This window comes from Delphinapterus leucas, chromosome 15 (genome assembly GCF_059928025.1).
Source record: "Delphinapterus leucas isolate spDelLeu-1000000601 "Yukka" chromosome 15, BTC_Dleu_Yukka2, whole genome shotgun sequence".
Taxonomy (NCBI): domain Eukaryota; kingdom Metazoa; phylum Chordata; class Mammalia; order Artiodactyla; family Monodontidae; genus Delphinapterus; species Delphinapterus leucas.
The window spans coordinates 38,013,665-38,037,980 of NC_143143.1; the positions used below are offsets into that span (position 1 = coordinate 38,013,665).

At 45.5% G+C, this 24,316-nt stretch overlaps 1 protein-coding gene across 10 annotated transcripts in view; it reads right to left on the reverse strand.

Annotated features, from left to right (window-relative positions):
* The window catches only part of RAB11FIP3 (RAB11 family interacting protein 3), a 79,324-nt gene that overhangs the window by 53,102 nt on the left and 1,906 nt on the right, over window positions 1-24,316 (reverse strand). The window lies entirely within an intron of this gene.

Sequence of the window (24,316 nt, forward strand, 5' to 3'; positions counted from 1 at the left end):
CTTCACAGAGTGAATCACGCTGATTAGGATGGACTTTCTCATAAAAGTGCGGTACAACCCTCGCTTTGTTCCTAGGAAGGTCACACAAGCATAGGAAAGAGCTGGGGGCACACATTTCAGGGCCTTCCAGCGGCCACAGCTCCAGAACATGGCAAAGCCTCTGATTTGCACATACTCACTTTTCTAGATAAGAAGAGACACAGCGCCACAGGCCATGTGAAACAACAGATAAAACCCCTACTTTAAGGTACCCTTGGCCCTAAGGCTGCTCCAGACGGTTACAACCCAGGGCACTGGGTAAGCACAGCCCGGGACTCAAAACTCTTTCCCTTGTGCCTTCAGCTCCCTCCTGGGTGTATCTGAAGGCACAGATTTACAAGTGGCACAAGGACTTCATTATGTGATCATTCTGCTTAAACAAAGAGCTCTGAGATGGTCCTCTGCCCCCCGCAGGCTGCCCAGGTGAGCCAAGCCCCCCAGGTGAGCTGTACCAAGGGCGATGTTGGGAAGACAGCCTGCGAGCGTCACTCTTTAAGTCCCCGGAAGAAGACACCCTCTATAAGGAGAGCTGATGCTGCAAAGTCACCACCAGAAACAAGGCAAACCGCAAGTAGCGCCCCGCCCTCGAGTAGCGCCAGTGTTTTGCTTCACTTGGACAACCAACTTGTGACGTGGGCCAGAGAGGCCAAGGCAATCGGCAGGGGAAAGAAGAGATGACAAGACGCAAAAGAACATCCTCCCATGCAGGTCCCAGAAGACCCAGGAAGACCGACACCCCCACCCCAGAACCATCAGGACATACCTCCTCCACTCCCCACACGGCACTCAGCACAGTCTCTCCCCCACCCCACCCCAGCCTGCTCGCTGGGGTTTCAACCTGCACCTGGCCCAGGGTGGCACACGGCTGGGAACAAATGCGCGAGTGCCCAGAAGACAGGCTCTCTCCCGCAGCCCTTCGGGTCTTCTGGCAGAACTGTTTCCCCACAGGAAACCCAGTACAGGAGCCAACAGTTACCTGGTTCAGCCACCTGACTGGGGAAAACGCCCTTCAGATGTCACTCCCCAGCACCAGACCAGGTCAGAAACAGCCACACCCATGTAGTCTGTGGTTGGGTTTCAGTAGTTTTGTTTTGAGATTTGTTTAAACCTAAAAGTGACAGTTCCTAGATTGTGACAGTACCTAGGACAAATCTTGAGAGGACTGAAAAAAAAAAACTCCAGAAGCTCTAAAATGTGAAGCGTTAAACCTTGGAGCTAAATAAAGCTAACTGTAGAACGGGCCTAATGTCTACGATCATCACAATTTTTAAAAAATTATCAAGAGATCATGCAACAGTGGAGAAAACTTCTAAGTCAGCACAAAATGAAAATTCTTCAGGCCCTCATTCTGTCCACTATCAGCCTGTTTTCTCTGCCTTCATCTTCTGCACTTTGCTCTTTAAAAGCAGAATGCTAAACCAAAACAAAGACAGTAGTTATTCCTTAATGATATAGACTGATGGCATCCATCTGAAACATATAAGAAGGGATAACAGCACAAAAGAAAGGAACTCTACAGAAACTCATAACATTTTTATAGCTCCACAGGATTTTAGAGGCTGCTTGAGCTGACCCCCACATCACAGGTTAAGAAATGGAGGCCAGTCAGCACTCACTGTGACACAAAAGATACACACACAAAAATACTGTTCACTAACACTTTTAGAGAAACATCAGGTCAAACTCATAAGAAAAATGCAAGTTAAAACTACACTGATATACCATTGTCCCTGTATCAGACTGGCAATACTTTTCTAGAGGACAATTTGGTGTTAAAAACATTTAAAAAATCATTTAAGATCTACACGTTTCCCCAGCAATTACATTCTTCTTTTTTTTTTTCGGTACACAGGCCTCTCACTGCTGTGGCCTCTCCCGTTGCAGAGCACAGGCTCCGGATGCGCAGGCTCAGCGGCCATGGCTCACGGGCCCAGCCGCTCCGCGGCATGCGGGATCCTCCTGGACCGGGGCACAAACCGGCGCCCCCTGCATCGGCAGGCGGACTCTCAACCACTGCGCCACCAGGGAAGCCTCATTCTTAAGACTTTAACCTAAAGACATAATAAAGATTGTGCAGGAAGATTCAGCTAGGAAAAAGCTTATAAAAGCAGAAAAATGAAAACCTAAAATACCAAAGACAGAGGATTAACTGAATAAATTCTAGCACATTCATTCATATGATGGAAAAGTAGGCATTAAAATCATGTTGTAGGAGTAAATCTACCAACATTGAGAGATGATGACAATATACTGATTTAAAGTAAATTAAAACTGTAAGTTAACTGTGACTCTGGTTTTATTTATCTCTCTTATATAAATAATGATTTAAAGCCTAGAAGGTTGAAATGATTCACAGTGTCAGATGGGATTTTTGTTTTCTCCTTTGTTTGCATGTTTTTATGTAAATGTACATTACCTTGTTATTGCTTTAAAGGCAATACCAACCTGAGAACAGGTTCTTGATTCACATGTTACAAATGCTAAGATTCCTCCTATGAGAAAGTTCTTAGTGTAAAAGAGAAAGCTAAATGTTCCTCTAAATGTGGATTAAGCCCCACTAACCAGTACTTCTCGCAAAAGGCATCATAAGGCAGGCTCCTTGAAGGCAGTTTTTAAAAATAAAATCACCAAGAGGAAAATGTCTGGCGACTTTGTGGCTTTTCTCTCCTCACCAGCCAGAGTGAATTGAATCACGCTGATAAGGATGGACTTTCTCATAAAAGGGCTTTCTGTTTCCCACAGCAAAAAAGTCAGCCTTGTTTTTCCTGGATTTTAGTAGAGTAAACCAACCCACCCAAAGCTGGAATGAAACACAACCGTAAACAAGTGGAAAAAGGAGAAGGGTGGGTGGAGGAGGGGAGGAGAGGGAGGCACCTGCCCCCCGCAGCGTCGCTCCTGACTCTTGGGAGAACCACACTCGACAAGGGAGGCTGTCCTGAGGTCCCCTCTGTGGTCAAAGAGCCACCTGATAAGCAGCCAGCGGAGCCAGAGCTCCTGCCCAGAGGGTCACTCACAGGCGCTGCCCGTGAACCCCACGCACACACGGGAAGCACAGCTCTGTGCTTTCCCACAGCTCAGCACACAGGGCCACTCCGACAGCACAGAAAACAATTTATCTCCTCCCGACTCCCTTGGAGTGCTGCTCCCGGGAAAGCACCACCACCTGGACCGTGGACAGCTGAGCAGGAGAGCCAGCTCCTGCACACAGCCCTGTCCAGCCTCTGCTCCTCTGCAAACAGCAGCAGCCTTCACGAGAAGTACCCAAGGCTCCAGAAGGAAAGGAAAAAGAGCTTTAATTCAAAGTATGTGCGCCCCCGGCCCCCCATTCTCTCCCCAAGTACCCCTCACACTGACTGGGCCTGGGCAAGGCAGAGGGGCAGGAACCAGGAGGGAACCTCTATGGTGACCGCCACAAAGGAAGCCTGTGTCCAGGCCCAAGCGCTGACTTTCAAGCCTGACCAAAAAACATACTTGTTTACTGATGACTTAAAAAGGCCACAAAGGCCCCACTAACACACCCAGCTAGCGAGGCCCCAGTCACCCGTCACCACAGCGCTGGGACTTTCTTCCCAGGAGGCAGCGCCCCAAAGTGGAAAGTAATGGGACTTTGGGTCTGACAGCTCCAGGTTCAGATGCAGCCTCTCTCAGCAACTGTGTCTTCTCAGAGCGGCTCCTCAACGAGCTCCTGGTCTCACCCTCTACACACCTGCTCGGGCAGGACAAGGGTTTTCCCTCACAGCCAAGCTCTCCACCTCTGTTGCTGGTCCCACCCCAGAGAGTGGGACGGAAAGTGCCCACGGCACAGCAGGGCCCTCGGGTCACTGTGTGCAGCCAGGGTCCAGATGCACGGCTCTGGGGCAGAAGTCTCCCAGTGATGCAGCAGCACCTCCTGGGCACTCGTTAGGGATGCAGACTCTCAGGCCCCACCCGGGAACTGCTGAAAAGGGGACTTGCTGGTGAGACCTGGCACTGTGTTCTAACAAGCCATCCAGGCAATCCGATGCCACTGCAGGTTGAGAGCCTCTGAGCAGAGGGAGGAGCAGAGGCCTGGCCCCAGGAGGACTTCACGGGACCAGACAGGACGGGGCTGAAGGAGCCAAAGACCTTGTTTGTTAATATGTAACTCCAGGGGATTCCCTGGTGGCACAATGGTTAAGAATCTGCCTGCCAATGCAGGAGACACGTGTTCAAGCCCTGGTCCGGGAAGATCCCACATGCCGCAAAGCAACTAAGCCCATGCGCCACAACTACTGAGCCTCCGCTCTAGAGCCTTTGAGCCACGGCTACTGAAGCCCGCACACCTAGAGCCCATGCTCCGCAACAAGAGAAACCACCGCAATGAGAAGCCGGCGCACCGCAATGAAGAGTAGCCCCCGCTCGCCGCAACTAGAAAAAGCCCATGCACAGCAACGAAGACACAACGCAGCCAAAAATAAATAAATAAATATATATTTTTTTAATGTAACTCCAACCACCATCCCCAGACTCCCCGAGACACCCACAAGCGGGAATATTAACCCCACCTCCAAAAAACAGTGCCATGTATGGACCCTCCTATTTCATAGGTTGTGAATCTGAACCTGGATTCCTCCTTCCTTAAACACACACAATCAAAGGGCAGACTGTGTTATTACATCACAGGAAGAGGGCCCGGGGCCACGAGTGTGTATGGCTCAGGACAGGAGAGAGCAGGGCAGGACGAAGTGCTCCAGCCCATGCATGGCGCCACCAACTGGGCACGTCCCAGCTCGCAGGAGAGTTTGTGTACAAAATCTCTTTGTAGTAGAAACTACAGAGTATCAGACATAAGGGATTATTTTACTACCATCACAGGAAATTTCAAATCCATATTTAATTTTTGTGACTTGTCTATCTGTGGGTGTTTAAATAAATAAGCAGCATTTTCTCGGGGAGGGGGTGGATGTGGAGACAGGACACGCTCCACTGTCAACAGCAACTGGGAGAGATTTCATGTCCTAGGATGTACGCTTCTGGAACATTTTTTGCAGTAATGGAAAAATATGACTTCAGTCATCAGGAACATCAAAGGCTGAAGGAACACGGACCCAAGCTGATCTTCTCAGGTCTCAAGAGGCTGGATGAGGAAGAAGGTGGGCAGGCACGGACAGAGCTCGCCTCCCCAGCTGTGCCACCCAGACTCAGCACACAGCATCTTCAGAAGTGAGTCTGTCTTTCCTTAAGGGATAGAAGGGTCTCACTGTGTCTCTTGAGCAGCTTTGTGAGGAAGATGCATCTCCAACTTTCTGAGAAACCAGAGGCAGGACGCTGGGGCAACGCAAGGGGCTCTCTTCCAGCAAGAGGGCGTCCTTCAGGAAGTTAGAGTGCCAGCCAGGCCACGGAGCGCCCACCATCACCTGTCCTCAGGGGAGAGGGGAAGGAGGGGGAGAAAGGAGCCGCCTGGTCCACCTCTCCCTGCACTTCTGGCTTCCACAGAAACCAGTTTCATCCCCAACATGGTATCCCAAGTCTTTTGAGCCACTTAGTAAGTTTTTTCAATACAAAGAAAAGGAACACAGCAAGGTAAGGTCCAGAAATATTTTAAGCAGTTCCCAAGTTTTGAAACTATTTACAAGCTCACCACATGTAACATTAATAATACAACATAATAACACTTAACACATAACCAGGTAAATGTAACACGGTTTTGGAGCATGACTATACTTAGGAAGTGAAAAGGTTAACACTGAATATGCTACTCATACATACAGAATTGGAAACAGGAGATTCTTAGGAGGCAGAATAAATGTTTTTCACAAAACAGAAATTAATTAAAAATCAACCAAAGGAAAAAATAGGGTCTGATCTGTTGAAGGGTCCCAAATAATCAGACACAGCAAAAACAAACACACAGAAACCACAGACAAGAAACAAAGCCTCCCTTTAAAAGAAAAGTATTTACTCTTCCTACCCAATTTCAAACAGCCCCCAAACCATTAATTCCTAGAAGGCAAGAAATGTGTTCCTAATTTCTTTTGGCAACTCCCCCTAAAAGGCCAGCACTAGCTTCCTGCACACCTTTCAGGTAACCACACACCGCCCCAGGGCCCTTGAGCCACAAGCCATAAATATACATGCAGCTTTTTAAAGTTTCTCTAGGGCGTCCCAAAGGGAATTAAAATCTAAAGAACACGGCTCTGCACACAGTGAGCCCTCAATCACTCAGAGTACCCCCCACCCCGGGTCAGCACCACACCTGCCCTATTCATTGCTCACAAGCACCTGTGAACCAGGCACTGCCAGGACCCTCACTTGGACAGAGACCTGGAGCAGGTAAGTATCTTGCCAGGGCCCCCAGCCTTTGGCCCTCACACCCCCTTCCTCAGCCCCCTCTGCGTTCTCCATCCCCCGGGGACCTCAACATTCATGTTTTCCGGAGGCTTCACTGGTGACTCCAGCTGAACGCCATCGGCCACGGCTGGTCGCCCATGGCACTCCCCCCTTGTCCTTGCTGACAGACTCCCATCCTGTCCGGGTCTTCCTTCCTTCAGCCATGTGTGTCTGCAAATACCTGGGAGGCCCACCAGGCACGTTCATGGTGTGCAGGTGGGAATGGAGACAGAGATGACAAACAGCAGCATAAGTAAAACATGGACTTTGCTAGATGCTTTAAGTGCTAAGGGGAAAAGCAAAGTGGGGAAAGGGGAACAGAGAATGCTAGAGGCAAGGAATGGCCTGTTAGTGTGGGGGAGGCCCAGCAGGCAAGGCTGCCTGGAGCCAGGCCAGCAGAATGGTCCTGACTGGTCAACCAGTGGTTCTCACACACCTCACCCTGCAGAGTGAATGCTGTGTCCCTAACAAGCCTCTGGGCCCTGCTGCCAGTCCAGGGACCCTACTTGCAGGGACCAGACCGGGGAGTGCCTACAAGCAAACTGGCCAACAAAGCGGAGGGGGGTCAGTGGGCCTTGGGAAGACTGGGGGAGAGTTCCTCAGACAGAAACAGAGGGACCTGGCTGCTGCAGCCCAGACGGGCAGGATCTCAGGACACTGTCAAGGGTCACCCGCCGGAGGCTTGTCCCGTGTGAGGACGCACTTTCTTCATTATCGGAGCCTGGCTGTGTTACGTGCTGCTGAGTCCGTCTACATACTGACCTCTCAGGTTCTACGTCCAGCCCAGACTGGTCTCTAAGCTCCAGGCCAGAGAGCACTGGACATCCATGGAAATGCCCCCCAGACCCAGGCCTAGGCCCTCCATCCCATCCGCACCTATTTGGCCACAGGATGGGACAGTTACTGTCCTCCGGGGTCCCTTCTAGCCTCCCCCAGCTCCATCCCCTTGAGCACCACCTAATCCAAGCGGTCACCAGCCTTGGCCGAACCCTTCACCAGCCTCCTGTCGGGTCTCCCCGTCCACCCCTGTCCTCTCCAAACAAACCATCTTCTGGAAGAGTCAGTCTCATTTCCGACCCTTCTCTACTTAAACTCCTTGGCGCCTTCAACCCACCCTGGGACTAAAGACCAAATCCCCTGCTAGGCCTCGCCCAGTGCCTCCTCTGCCCCCGAGGCTCCTCGTCCCCCTCAAGCGCCCCCTTTCCTCCCACTCAGGCCTCTCCACAGGCTGTGCCTCCACCTGGAGCGCTCTTCCTCTCCACCCTTTGCTTCACTAATTCCGCTCAGCCTCAGTATGTAGGCTCAAGAGTTACCTCAAAAAAAAAAAAAAAAAAAGAAGACGAAGAAGAATAAACAAGAATAAACCGACTTCCCTGAGGGAAACATTCCCAACTAGGCTGGATTCCCTGTTACACAACCTCAAACACTCTGCTTCTCCTGCGCAGCACTTGTATCATCTTGCAGCTCCTGGGGACGACGTGTCCCACGTCCTGAGGAGGGCAAGAAGCGGGCCAGCCCTCCTCACCACCATGTCCCCATGTCCCCGCACCCACGGCACCGCCTGGATGGGTTAGGTGTTCACAGACGCCATTGCACATAGGTGCTGAGTGAACGAATGACAGGTGCCCGAGCCTGAAGCCACACCCGGGTCCCTCTGACTGTTTTGTGTCCTTGAACACATATAACATCCACCTTATAGATGGAAAAATAGGGGCCCAAACATGAAAGAACACTACATCCAGAGGCCACGTGCTACAGCACAAAGGACTCCTAGTGCCCTGGGCTTAGGTCCCTGGCACGTGGGTGCCGGCGCCCGGGGGTCACACTCCCAGCACCGTCCAGGGCTGAGCTCCTGCAAACCAGGAAGAGAAGGACCTGTGGGCGGGGAGCACTGCCTGCAGGTTCTCCAGGGACTGCATTTCAGAGCCAATAACAGGAAGCCCTCACTGAGCAGCTGAGGTATTTCCAGAAGCACAGCCAAGGGCTTTCTGCCTCCTCTCTTTAGTACCTACTTCGGCTCCCACAGAAAAGCTCTGAAATGCCAAAAAAGCCTGAGTAAACCTCTTGCATATATCTATGACCCCAAGCCCAAGGCAATGACCTCCATTTCCCCATCACAAAAATTAGCTCTTGCTTAGAACTTAGGTACATGAAAAGTGACCCGTGTGGCTGGGGGTACGGCAGCATTACTCCTAGTAGAGAAACACTGGAAAAAATAAATGCTTACCAGTCACAGCACAGCAACGTAATGGAATATTCTAAGGTTAAACAACCGAAGTTCATGTTTGTGGACTTTGTCAAAATATGAAAACTTTCACACACATGTGAAATACAGATGAGAAAGGCTAAGTCAAATCATCTGTTGACCCAGATTTCCTGCAGATAACATTTGGGGGAGAATGGAAAGGGGCAGCAGAGCCTGCATCTGGTCATGTCCCCCCAGCCAGGGGACACTGACAAGTCCTGCTCTGCCTGGGTCACAGGATGGCGGTGGAGCAGACAAAAAAGCCTGCAGGCAGATGCCTAAGCCTGTCCTGACAAATGCATGTCTGGGACGCTGAGGAGAGAGAAGGGCCAAAACGGAGCTAAATGAAGAACACGGGAGCTTCTCTCCACTCCCTCCCGAAGTCCAGGAAAACGCAGCTCCAGAGGCAAGGCCCCAAGGTTCCAGAAGATGCACAGGAACAGACAAGCAGGAAGTTGATTAGAGCAGAGAACACAGAGATGTAAGCGCACAGAGGGGATGCCGGACGATGCAGCACTGGGCGTCGTACCTGAAAAGAAAAGCCTGGTAGAGGGTCTAACAGGGAAGCCCCGGCAGGGAGGCCGACTTAGGAGATGCAACCACAGGTACTCCCAGAGGTGGGAGGTGAGCCCCACTGGAGCCCCAGGGTACAAGCAGAACAGTCAGACCCCGGAAGACAGGCTAGAAAGAAATACTGACAGGTATGCAGAAAACTGAGCAAAGGGAAACATTAATGTGATCACTAATTCCAGGAAAAGCAAAAGGCTATATTAGAAAGGAAGTGTAATCACCGCACACTAAACGGGTCAGCCATCAAAAATATCTGCAGTCAAAATAAGACAAACTCAGAATGCCTACTTAGCCAAGACTGGGATTAACCATGTTGAAAGAATGGAGGAGACGGAAGGGAAATATGTGGGTGTACCTTCCACAAGAAAAAGTCAATAGAAAGTACCTAAAATCGGAGGAAAACCCCAACAGAGGAAACAGCCAGGAGCCTGGGAGCGGGAGGTGGCAGTCAGGAGAGTGCAGCTACTTTCGTCATATGACGTGCGGTACACTATTTGACTTTTTAAACTATACACATGACAAAAAATCAAACAGAAACGTAAAACTAAAATAAGTAGGTACTTCCCTGGTGGTGCAATGTATAAAACTCCACACTCCCAATGCACGGGGGCCGGGTTCGATCCCTGGTTGGGGAACTAGATCCCACATGAATGCCACAACTAAGAGTTCGCATACCGCAACTAAGGAGCCCGCCGGCCGCAACTAAGGAGCCCACCCACAAAACCAAGTAAATAAATTAAGAAAAAAATAAAATAGGACTTCCCTGGTGGCACAGTGGTTGAGAATCCACCTGCCAATGCAGGGGACACGGGTTCGAGCCCTGGTCCGGGGAAGATCCCACATGCCACAGAGCAACTAAGCCCGTGAGCCACAACTACCGAGCCCGCATGCCACAACTACTGAAGCCCACACGCCTAGAGCCCGTGCTCCACAATGAGAAGCCATAAGAAGCCAGCGCACCGCAATGAAGAGTAGCCCCCGCTCGCCGCAATTAGAGAAAGCCTGCATGCAGCAATGAAGACCCAACACAGAAAGAAAGAAAGAAAGAAAGAAAGAAAGAAGGAAGGAAGGAAGGAAGGAAGGAAGGAAGGAAGGAAGGAAGGAAAGAAAGAAAGAAAGAAAGAAAGAAAAAAAGAAAGAAAGAAAGAAAGAAAGAAAGAAAGAATATAAAGTAATTACCAAACACACGTAGCAAGCTGAAGTGAGAGAGTAGCAGGGACACGGCAGGAAGAACGGGCCAAGGTGAATAGACTTCTCCGCCGGGGTCCTGGCTTCTTGTCTGTGCTTTTCTACCAGACAAAGCAGAGAGGGCAGAGGGCAGCCCAGAGGCCTCCTGAGGGGCTGGCAGAGTGGGCCCCAAGTAAACACTGGTGAAATTAATGTCCAGATAAATACAGCAGTGAGGAAAAGAGGCATGTTAAAATATGACGGGGGAGCATGGTCTTTAAAGAGATGCAAACATTTTCAGAACTCTCCGGGACAGTGGCTCTCCAAACATGACCTCAGGACCAGGGGCAGCAGCATCGCCAGGAACTGTGCCAAGGAAACAGGCCCCACTCAGACCAGATCAATTAGACACTCTGGGGCAGCCCAGCAGCCAGTGATTACGGGATCTACAGGTGATTCGGATGCGTGTAAACATGTGAGATCAGGCCACAACTCAGCCACTTCAGGAGTGTAAGACAGCTGTTCTCAACCAACCAGTGGTCCAGGGACCCCAGGGGACCCTAGTGTCTGAGGAAGGGGGGTCTGCAAAATCAACGCTAGTTCCATAACATCCTAAGACGTCCTTTGCCTTCTTTCATCTCACTTTCTCCCGAATGTACTGTGGAGTTTTCCAGAGGCTACATGACACAACAGATCGCTTGCAGAAGCAGATATTGAACAAACCAGCTCTCGTCAATCAAGCCAGACACTTAAGACACTTGCCAAAATGTAAAATAATGCCTCTCCTCTCACTATTTTAGAAAGCAGTTATTTTTCAAAAATATGCCATTAATGTTAACATGTGATAGGTTATTTTTTAATGAACTAATAAAAAGATACTTTAGGGACCTCCCTGGTGGTCCAGTGGTTAAGATTCCACGCTCCCAAAGCAGGGGGCACAGGTTCGATCCCTGGTCGGGGAAGTAAGATCCCACATGCCGCACCACACAGCAAAAAAAAAAAAAGATACTTTAAATGTTTTTAGTTTTACTTTCTAATACAGCAGAAACCAACAGAAATAACCCACATAAACAAAGGCTCTTTGGTACTTAACGACACTGAACAATGTACAGGAGTCTGAGACAAAAAGTTGATGAATCAGTGGTCTAAGGCATTGACAACCTACATACACAAGGAGTCTCCTGCCCATCACCCAAAGGTCACAATATACACTGTACCATCTTTTTTGTTGTTGTTGTTTTTGGCGGTACGCGGGCCTCTCACTGTTGTGGCCTCTCCCGTTGCGGAGCACAGGCTCCGGACACGCAGGCTCAGCGGCCATGGCTCACGGGCCCAGCCGCTCCGTGGCATGTGGGATCTTCCCCGACCGGGGCACGAACCCGTGTCCCCTGCATCAGCAGGCGGACTCTCAGCCACTGCGCCACCGAGGAAGCCCTATACTGTACCATCTTTAAAGGCTTTCTACATCACTAGCAGTGACGACAGGATCTTTGTGGCTTAAACCAACCCCACACAAGTCCATTCTGCTGCACTCTGTTGAAATCTAAAACCCACAGTGATCGAACCTCAGGATCGCAATGTGCAACACCCGCCATACACACTCAAGGTATGTGTATGTACACGCTCCAGAGCAGCACCCAGCCATTTTCATGACAAAACACAAAGCATAAAATACATGAAGTTGCCCTGAAACAAGAAGTTATTTTTAGCTCCCTAAGCATTTCTAAGGTCCTTTCACACATTTGTTCAAGTATGGGTTTATCCCATTTGAGTACTGTCACCAGTGAGAGGAAAGGGGCTCTCTCTAAATTCCCTTCTCAGTGAGACTCTAGGCTGAACAAGACAGTCACGCCCCTTGGGGGAGCAGAATCTCCTGATAAATAAGAATATGGTTTTATCACAAGCTATTCCTAGTTTAAGAGGAGTTTTAATTTCCCATTTCAACCCCTGTGTCAAAGAGAGGGGTCATTGCATACCTTGTGTACTCGATGAACCAACAATGCTAGACGGGGCACTGAGTCAATAAGAAGGAAAACCTGGGTGCATAGGTGTAACATTCCTTTCACTTGTTTGGGAATAAAGGAGTTTTTTGTTTCTTTTTGTTGGTTGTTTTTAAGATTGATAAAAGCCACACAACCTAACATTCCGTACAAGATGTAGTGTAGATTATATCAATGAACTTCCCATATTGTATTTTTCCTTTTTATTTTTAAATAAGTCAAGCTCACTGAAAAAGTTCGAGGAACACAAGAAACACCTACATCCCTCCCCTAGAGTCAGCAATGACTAACGTCTTTCCACATTCGCTATAAGTCTCTTTCCACACACGTGCTTTTTCTGTGGGACTGCTGAAAGTAAACCACAGACATCCTGATACCTCTCTAACCCTTCCAGCATGTATTGCCTAGGAACAAGACCCCCCTACATAATGACAACAGTATTATGACCCACAAGGAATTTAACACTGTTATTATCAAGTGTTCCATCTATACTCAAAATTTCTCAGCCATCCCAATAATGGCCTTTGTAGTTTTGTTTTGTTTTCTTTTAATCCAGCATCCAGTCAAGGGCCAGGCCTTAGTGGTCATGATTCTTTAGTCTTCTTCAATCTACGTGTCCGACCCTTTTTACGACACTGATGTTTTATTATATGTGGGTTTTTAAAAATATTTATTTATTTATTTAGGCTGCACCAGGTCATTATTTATTTATTTATTTATTTATGGCTGCACTGGTCTTTGTGCTATGTGCGAGCTTCTCATTGTGGTGGCTTCTCTTGTTGCGGAGCATGGGCTCTAGGTTCACGGGCTCTAGAGCACAGACTCAGTAGATGTGGCATATGGGCTTAGCTGCTCCGCGGCATGTGGGATCTTCCCAGACCAGGGCTTGAACCTGTGTCCCCTGCATTGGCAGGTGGATTCTTAACCACTGTGCCACCAGGGAAGCCCTGCACCAGGTCTTAGTTGCAGCATTCAGGATCTTTAGTTGTGGCATGTGGACTTCTTAGTGTGGCATGTATGTGGGATCTAGTTCCCCGACCAGGGATCAAACCTGGGGCCCCTGCATTGGGAGCGCAGAGTCTTATCCACTGGACCACCAGGTAAGTTCCACAACACTCATATTTGAGGAGTCCAAGCAGCTGTCCTGTAGATGCCCTACAGCATGTGTCTGATTTTTTTCTCATTACTTGACTCAGGTCAAACATTTTTGGCAAGAATGTTGTCCCCCCTCCCACTGCATCCCATGGAGGGGCATAGTCTGTCCACTACCGGGGAGTCTGAGTTTGATCACGTGCTCAAGGCGGAATCCACCAGACTTCTCCAACGTAAAGAGATCTTTTCCCTTTGTAATCAATCATCACTGGAAAGACACTTTAGACTGCGTGAGTATCCTGCCGTCCCTGCCACCAACAAAATGTTTAAACCACGTTTTTTGACAACCACTGATGATCCTTGCCTGAATCAATTATTACCTTGGTGGTTGCAAAATACTGATTGTCTAAATCTTTCCGACTTTCTACCTTAACTGGCATTTGTCTATAAGAAGCCCCATGCACCCCCTTTGGAGTATCACTATGAGTGATTTTTATTCTCTGTGCCATGGACTTTTTAAATTCAATGTATCCATGATCGTTATTCTTTTTTGTGCTCAAAATGCCCCAGATTTGCCCATTAGGAACCCATTCAAGCTGCTCTTTTTTTTTTGACATGTCCCCATCAATTTTTGAACACTTCCTTGCTTTCTGGTACAAGATAATCCAGGCTCGCATTGAATTTTCTCTGCCCAGAACCTGGAATACGTCATTTCTCCAAGGATCCCTGATCCCTTTAGTGGAAAATGGTATTTGGCAACCAAGATCTGGGGACTAGGTGTACTCAGTGCTACTGGGGTATCACTGCCCCTAGACTCTCTCAGAAAACAGGGTTAGGAATGTTTGTTAATCATGTATTCATACTCATACCTCCGATTTAAATCACCAGACAGCAGGGTCCTTCCTCACCTCTTCACATTTCATCTCCTTCCTCCCAGGGAACCCTGGTTCCCAACACCAGTACATGTGCTCATTTTATCCTAAAATATGGCCAAAGTCACTTCAGAACTACTACTCTGATCTATCAACAACAAACCTACTCTGTAGTATATTTCTCTGTAGTTCTTTTTTTCTTCTGAATATATCCCACTAAAGGAATACAGAGTACTGTGTGTGTGACTGGAATTACTCTTTCTTATGTGGTTATGTTATTAATTCAATATACTTCTAGGTTCACCTGTTTCTATTTGAATTCAATATTAGTCTTTTTTTCTATCATTGTTGTTTTACTTTTTGAATATGCAGAATATCTGCATGGTTCAAAAAGTCAAAATTATATAAAAAGGCATACTCGGATAAGTTTCACTCCCATCCAGATCCCTTACCCCTTGCCCTCACCTACTTGGATAAGTTATTTTAATTAGTTTCTATTCTATCCTTCCTATGTTTCTTTTTGCAAAGAGAAGCAAATATATATAGTTAAAAATTTTTTCTATTGAAGTATACTTGACTTACAATATACACATATTCTTACTTCCTCTTCTTTCTTATTTCACATTCTTTCTCCCTTCTTTTCTTTTCAGTCAGGCCCTGTCCTGGAGCCTCTGACTATGGAAACCTCGGACGGGTTGAGGATCAGACTAGAGGCTGAGAGGGTAGGTGAGGAGAAGAGCCTGCTCTGGGGGCCAGGAGGGTCCTTCTTCTTCCTGTCAGTTCCTCCTCCTCTGAACTGAAGACTGAAGTCCATTACTCAGTGTTCTGGACCTCAGATCTTTTTTTTTTTTTTCTCTTTTTCTTTTTTAAGTTGGGGTAAATTAACCATTTTTAAGTATACAGCTCTGTGGCATTAAGTACATTCACACTGTTGTACAACCATCACGATTATCCATCTCTGGCACTTCTTCATCTTCCTCAACTGAAACTCTACCTATCAAACACTAATCCCCCTCCCCCGGCACCCACCATTCTACTTTCTATCCCCATTGTTTACTCTAGCAGGCCTCATATAAGCACCCATTCTTTCCTACCACATAGTATGCATATTAATTTGTATCAATACTTTCTTTTTTCACTTAATACATCTTAGAAATAACTCTTACCAGTTCATAGAAATCTTCCTTTTTTATTTTTGCAGCTGTACAGTTCTCAGTTAAGTTGATGTACCTTGGTTCACTCATCCTGGGTGGACACCTAGGTTGTTTCCATTTTTATATCACAAATAATGCTGCAGTGAATAACCCTGTGCATCTGGTGTTTCGCACCTGGGGAGGTATATCCTCAGGGTAAATGACTGGAAGTGGGACTGTGAAGTTGAGGGTAAATGCACACACAGATAATGCCAAGCTCCCCTCCAAGAGGACTGTACCACCCTGCACTCCCACAGCAATACAAGAGCATGCCTGTTTCCCAAAACCTCACCAAGAGAATGTGTTCAAGCTTTTACATATATGCCAAGAGTGAGAAATGCTATCCCAGCGATTTTAATTTGCATTTCTTTTATCATAAGCGAAGCTGAGCATCTTTTCATATATTTAAGGGCCATTTGTGTATCTTCTGTGCAATGTCTTCATATCTCTTGTTCATTTTTCTGTCAGCTTTGGTCTCTTTTCCTTTTGACTTTTAAGAGTTTTTATATCATCTGTGATTCACATGTTTTTTTTTTTTGTTTTTTGTTTTTTTTTGATTCACATGTTTTTAAACAACCTTACTGAGAGCTCCTACTCCAGAACACTGGGGCCAAAGAGGTGCCCTGGGCTGCCTGTGCTTCCCGCTTCTCCCAGATGAAGACCTGTGCTCCTGTGCGGGCGTGGTCAGGAGCTCCAGGATGGACCTAACACAGAGCCAGCCATCAACTCTGGCAGAGCCAGGAGGCCAGCCATCCTCTGCTCAGATCTCTCCCGCAACTCACACCTTCGAACCATCCTCATCTGTTTGTCAAGTGAGAAAAATATTCTCACTGGGTGAAGTTTTTAAAGGTACGTTAGTAGGCTTTCAAAGGAAATGCTAATCTCTCTAATCAGTGTAAATTTTTATTTACTTTTATTGTGGCTCAAGCAATCTATGAGTAAAATTAAAATTACCATTTAAAAAAATGTTTTTTGGCTGTGTTGGGTCTTCGTTGCTGCACGCAGGCTTTCTCTAGTTGCGGGGAGTGGGGGCTTCTCTTGTTGCAGAGCACAGGCTTTAATCAAGCACGCAGGCTTCGGTAGTTGTGGCATTCGCGCTCTAGAGCGCAGGCTCAGTAGTTGTGGCGCACGGGCCTAGCTGCTCCGCGGCATGTGGGATCTTCCCGGACCAGGGATCGAACCCATGTCCCCTGCATTGGCAGGCAGACTCCTATCCACCGCACCACCAGGGAAGCCCAAAATTACCAATTAACTTGACAAATATATAAACAACAAGGTCCTACTGCATGGCACAGGGAACTATATTCAATATCCTGTGACAAACCATAATTGAAAAGAATATGAAAAGGAATATAAATATATATACAAAACTGAGTCACTTTGCTGTACAGAAGAAATTAACACATTGTTAATCGACTATACTTCAATAAAAAAATCTTAATTAAAAAATTAAAAATTAAAAAATTAAAATATATATGATTAATCAGTTCACTGGCAGGAAGCTTAATCTAAACAATAAGGTTTATAAAACATCCCTGGATTGCTAGTGACAGTAAAATGCTAAGCCACTGTTCTGTTTACTGACCCAGTGATTTATGGCAATAAAGGCCTTTACAGTCCTGAACAATGCCTCTGGTCCAAACACATAAACCACCTGCCAACAGACTCAGTCAACAGGTGCCACCACATCATTCATAACCGGAATTTTAGGCTTTAAGCTGGTTAAACTCACTTAAAGAAAAATCAGAGTGAAGTATGTGAAATAAAAAAGAACAATGGATCATTAAAGCCTCTGACATCCACACCATGGATGAGGTGAGGTTGGGTGAGGTCCCAACACCATGGAGCCCTAGCTCAGAACAGGGATATGAACAGGCAAGCTCACTTCTGACCACAGCAGGACTATTTACCTGTGGGTACAGAAGGCTATAAAACTTTTGTAAATGCTTTTAAAAATTATCCAACAAAAGAACAAGCAAAGTAGGTCATTTAACAAACTAGAATTACAGGAGTTATATATCCTTAAATCCTTCTGAAGACATGGGTCTTTAAATAATAGCTCGGACTTCAAGAAAATAGCTAAAAATACCTGGGATTTTAGAAATCCCAAATAATAGACATACAGACACTGTATGCAAAAGGACTTAATATGCATCGTGACAGTGCTTCAAGTAATTTACAGCTAATAATACTAAAATGTTATTGGCTCTCTGGTTTGTGTCATATTTAGAGCAGCCATCCAGGACACTCTGCCCACAATATGTCCCTGCTGAAAGGGGGCAGCACCCATTCCAGGCTTGCTGCTCTCAGCCCAAGGTTCAGCTTGCCCAGCAAGAGGTTTACAGACAAGGAGCCGGGACAGCTGATCCATCAGCACAGACAGGACACTGGCTCAACATTAGCTCTGGTTTTGAAACTTACGAAAAACACACCACCACAAGACTGTAACCAGAGTAATAACAACTTGCCAAAACAAGTATTAAATATTTAGACAGAAAAAACAAAATGTACCTACTGAAAAAATTTCTTTTTCTCCCTAACCATGATACTGAATCCATTTATACTAATCGACTAATCTCAAAAGCTTTTGAAACTTCCAATGCAATCAGTGCAATTCTTTTCACCAGGAAGTTCTTACTTACTTACATTAGATGCTGATGAAAGCTAAATGCCAACCTTCAAAAATTACAGGCATTTTCTCATACGCATTTCTCCAAATATCAATAAAAAGTAAAGGGCTTCCCTGGTGGCGCAGTGTTTGGGAGTCCGCCTGCCAATGCAGGGGACACGGGTTCGAGCCCTGGTCTGGGAAGATCCCACGTGCTGTGGAGCAACTGGGTCCGTGCGCCACAACTACCGAGTCTGTGCTCTCGAGCCCGTGAGACACAGCTACTGAGGCCCGCACGCCTAGAGCCCGTGCTCCGCATCAAGAGAAGCCACCGCAACGAGAGACCTGCGCGCCACAACGGGGAGTGGCCCCCGCTCGCCACAACTAGAGAAAGCCCACGCGCAGCAACGAAGACCCAACTTAGCCAAAAATAAATAAATAAATTTTTAAAATAAATTTTTAAAATTAAAATTCCATCTTCAATAAGCATCTGAACATGCTAATTCAACGCTCTATGCAGTTTTTAAGTTTACTAGAAAATCTGAGTTTCTTTAAATGTATTTTGTATATTGATCTAAAACCTTAACAGTCGAAGTAAACCATGTAAATATTTTGTCTTTCGGGTTTATTTACATTTTTTATTTCTAAAGATGACAATGAAATTTTTTACTAGATTCCTTTTTATACTGTTTGAAATTTATGGTATATGTACAGGCACTACTTTTCAAAATAATTAAAATGAGTAACATAATAGAAAATTTGGCCAATACTCCAAATAAAACCACCCCATTTCCACCACATGCACCCACACAACGAAAAATAATTTTTTAAAATACATTTATTTATTTTATTTATTTATTTTTGGCTGCACTGGGTCTTCGTTGCTGCGTGCGGGCTTTCTCTAGTTACGGCAAGCGGGGGCTACTCTTCGTTGTGGTGCACAGGCTTCTCATTGCAGCGGCCTCCCTTGTTGCAGAGTGTGAGCTCTAGGCACACAAGCTTCAGTAGTTGCAGCACATGGGCTTCAGCAGTTGTAGCACGCAGGCTCAGTAGTTGTGGCTCACGGGCCCTAGAGCACAGGCTCAGTAGTTGTGGCGCACGGGCCTAGTTGCTCCGCAGCATGTGGGATCTTCCCAGACCAGGGCTTGAACCCGTGTCCCCTGCACTGGCAGGCAGATTTGTAACCACTATGCCACCAGGGAAGCCCCGAAAAATAATTTTTAATACTTCCTTCAAGACTTTTATTTTCACATGGATAACTTTTACCCAGTTAAAATCGTGGTATACATACAATGAATTTATATACGACTATTCACTTATATCAGAAGTGATAATCTAGGCTACACTGGAGTCTTTGCAGTTATCATAAAAGTACTTTCAATGGCCACCTAAACAGTCTTCAGTGGGTGCCTAACCCTTTTGTCTGATATTTTGATTATAATTAATGTTTAGACCCTGTGCCCAGAATTTAAACAAAATAAGTGTTTGAAAAGGAAGCAACCCCTAACTTGGTGCCCTTTACAATGTGGTCTGTGTAGTCCACATGGAATTTAATTCTTCCTAAATGTTAGATCCTACACTGGAATAATCCCACATGACTCTGAATCTCCCTGAGGACAAGTAAGCCTTAGGCTTCCATTAAAGTACAGCTGGCCCTCCGTATCTGTGGGTTCCACATCCACGGATTCAACCAAGGATCAAAAACATTTTGGGGGCTGGGGCTGGGGGGACTTCCCTGGTGGTCCAGGGAAGTTAAATTAATGCCCCACACTTACACTGCAGGGGGTATGGGTTCAACCCCTGGTCGGGGACCTAAGATCCCACATGCTGTGCAGAGTGGCCAAAAAAATTGGAGGAAAGAAATTCCAGAAAGTTCCAAAAAGCAAAACTTGAACTTGCCACCTGCTGTCAACTATTTACCTAACATTCACACTGTATTTACAACTGTTTATGTAGCATTTACATTGTATTAAATATTATAAGTAAAACAGATGATTTAAAGCATATAGGAGAAAAAAATTATAAAACAAAACAAAACCAAAAATATCAACAGAACATTGTAAATCAACAATGTTTCAATAAAAAATATTATAGAACAAAAAATAATAAAGTATATGGGAGGATGTATATAGGTTATATGCAAATATCACACCATTATGTATAAACAACTAGAGCATCCATGGATTTTGGTATCCAAGGGGGTAAGTCCTGAAACCAATCCTACCCTCCATACAGAGGGACGAATGTATACATCTGAGATCTTCAATTTTAAAAAACAGGTGAAAAAGCAGGTTCAAAACAACAGACATGGAATTATACCATTTTTGGACAATGAAGCATTATTACATATATTTTAATTTACACATTAAATACTTAAATAGTTATCTCTGGATGGTGGATTATAGGTGATTCTTATTCTTATATTTTGCTTACTGGTGTTACTTACTTCCATTTTTTTAAACAATGAACATCTGGGACTTCCCTGGTGTTCCAGTGGCTAAGACTCCGTGCTCCCAATGCAGGGGGCCTGGGTTTGATCCCTGGGCAGGGAACTAGATCCCACATGCCGCAACTAACAGTTCGCATGCTGCAACTAAAGATTCTGCACACTGCAACTAAAAGAACCCACGAGCCGCAACGAAGGTCCCCCATGCCGCAACTAAGACCAGGAAGAGTCAAATAAATAAATAAATAAACATTTAAAAATAATAATAGAAAATAAACAATAAACATCTATAAAAATAATTTAGCTTCTACCCAATATGACCTCAATTGTGTACTTCTATACAGTTATGTGTGTGTGTATACAAAAAAGTCTGGAAGGAAATGCACAAAAATGCTAATGCTGTTTTTCTTGTGATAGTGGGATTATTGGTCATTTTTTGTTTTATATTTTATAACTCTGTATTTTCCAGTTTTTAAAAATAATAAGCATGCGTTACTTTTATACTATGAAAAAGACATTTTTTAAGACACTAACAAAATTGCCTGGGATCCAAGCACAGAAAGGAACGTCATCTGCCTTTTAGCAATTCCTCCGACACACAGACCCAGACACACACACACTACCAGCTCTCACGTGCACCTGCTCCCGCACGCACACTCATTCTCTCTCTCTCTCTCTCTCTCTCTCTCTCTCACACACACACACACACACACACACACACACACACACACGCAAACCCAAGACTAGGACAGAAACTGGAAAGGAAACTGAAGCAACTAAAAGGTGTGGCCAAATGTCCCCAGGGAATTCCAACTGCCCACCAGCAGAGGAATGGAAAGAAATGAAAAGCAGGGAGACCTTCTGTGCATTGACACCTCCTCCAGCAGCCTCCTTTTGCAAGTGCTGAGGAGGATGGACAGGGCCCACAAGGTTACTGAAGGGCATTCATGGCTCCAACGTGCAGGGCTCTCTGGAAAGGACCCGTGAATGTTAAAATGTAAATGCTTAAGTGAGTGCTATACTGTGAAAATAATCTTTACAATTATAATTAATTCCTTTGAAAAATAACACCAAAAGAAATGAATCCTTCTCACAATACTCTCACAGTTTATTTTACAATTTCTGCTTTATGATAAGTTGGTGATGACTACAAAGCATCAGTCCTCTCAGTACGAAGGGGTCACGTCAACGAGGAATCTTCATAGACAGTCAAGGCCTTAAAGATAACCTATTGCAACTTCAGAACTAGTGCCTGGGCACATCTGACTATAAATTCCTGGTCAAGAAAATACAACCAGAAAGCTCCGCTGTAGTCTTCTTTCCCCTTTCAATTCCTGCCAACACTGTGTTCTATTACACCACACCTGATCTATCACCAGATGAGGTAATGAGAGCCAAACACACCATGACATTGCTAAAGAAAGAGGGACACAAAAGCCATCTGTATTATGAATGGGAACTGCTTCTATTAAAAATTCAGATAATCCACTTAATAATTTAAAACACTTCCTTCATAAACAGATTACTTAAAAGATACTGAAAGTGCTACCTTTGAAAATTTGACAATAATCAAGATAATTGAGTTGCGATCATCAAGGACAGTAATGTGACCGGCCTAAGAGACTCATGAACTCAGTATTTTGAAATCTCAAGGTGGAAAGTATAGCAACTTACGGTCTTTATTGCTGTTATCCAGCTTATCCAAACTGTTCCTACAGTTAAAAAAAATCATAAATGTTTAAAAAAGAATTCTTATCTTTTAGAGATACATACTGAAATATTTATGGGTGAAATGATATGTCAGGTATGTGCTTCAAAAGTAATCTGGGGGTGGGGAGTAGGGAGTTCACAAATGAACCAAGACTTCGGGAAACTGTGCAATGGCTTGGGGGCAGGTAGAGTGTTTCACTAAACTATGCTCTCTACTCTTATGTATGTTCAATACTTTTCATTTTAAAAAATTAAAAATATTTATCATGAGGTAGAATTCTTCACTTTTCTCTAAATTATTTCACTATCAAGGAATATTTCTTCTCTTTGCTCCTCTATAATGTATTCTGACATTGGACTTGGAAAAGCAAGACTGAGTCATAATAAAGGCTAGCAAACCTTACACAGACACAAAAATTAACCTTTTGCTACACTGTTAATTATCTGCTCCAAAACAAGAGCTCTCCTCCACCATCCCAGGAAGCCTGTGCAAGTCCGGTACTTAGATCACATCCAACACTGCTTCTTCCTGAGAAGTCCGGGACAGCAGACGGAAGGGGCAATGTCACAAGAGATCTCCCTCACTTGCCCATCCCCACCAAATCCTGAGTCATCCTGGCCTTACCCCCAAACTTAAAATTCCACCAGGGGCTACCAGAACAAAGAATGTTGACTCATTTCTACTTTGTATTTAGAAAAAGCTCAGCCCCAAATAACAACCCCAATTTTTTACCACTGTGATCACTAAGAATGATACAACAAAAGGTGGTTCTCAAATGAAAATGGTTTTATTAAGTCAATAAGATGAAACTTTGTGGGCTTATTTAGGGGCACCAAACCTAGGAAGTTGAGAGCCACCTAAACATTATGAGCCCAGAAGACCTAGGTGTAGTCCCTGTTACTGCATTGACAATCTGTGAGGCCTTGGAAAGTAACTTAACCTTTTTGGGCCTCTAGTTTCTTACCTGTAAAGTGGGATGAATCCCTTCTGCCTCCTACCACCTCAGAGAAAGGTTGATGATCCAGTGAAAACATAAATGAGCCTCATATAAGCTATAAGGCACTCTATTAAGAGTCAGATTATGGTAAAGAAGAACAAATGTGCCACTTTCCTAACATTCTTGATTGGTGTAATGAGGAAGGGAATGTTTGCAGAGAAGACACATCACACTAATGAGAAACAACCAAGGATACCCAAGGTGCTCTCCAGCCGAGGGACAAGAAGGAAAAGCATAAAAAAAACTTAGACCAGGACTTCCCTGGTGGCGCAGTGGTTAAGAATCCACCTGCCAATTCAGGGGACACAGGTTCAATCCCTGGTCCGGGAAGATCCCACACACTGTGGAGCAACTAACCCTGTGCACCACAACTACTGAACCTGTGCTCTAGAGCCCACGAGCCACAACTGCTGAGCCCACGTGCCACAACTACTGAAACCCACGAGCCTAGAGTCCGTGCTCCCCAACAAGAGAAGCCACCGCAATGAGAAGCATGCACACCGCAACGAAGAGTAGCCCCCGCTCACCACAACCAGAGAAAGCCCGCGTGCAGCAACAAAGACCCAACACAGCCAAAAATAAATAAATAAAATATTTTAAAATTTATTTTAAAAATAAATACATAAAACTTAGGCCAGCAATCACAATCCATACTAACCATACAAGAAACTGTCAGTCACGTATCTCTCTATTCTGCCCATTACACTGAGATGGAAGACCTGTCCTGAGCAATGTCTTCAACCCAGAGCTAAACAGGAGCTCACACTGACCTAGACGCCAACATTCAGGATGCCCCACAGGGACATGCCCACGCTGAAAACTCAACAAGGAGCCCTGACTCAGGACGACCCAGTTCTTTACATGACAGCTCAATGGACACTGTGAACACTCAGGGAGCACACAGATCCTTTATAAAGGTTCTTAATGTTATGGCAGACACCCTAAATAGCAGGATGTCAATTTTACCTCTTGGCTTAAACATGCATATGTACCTGAACACCCACTTAACAAATACCCACATGTATGAA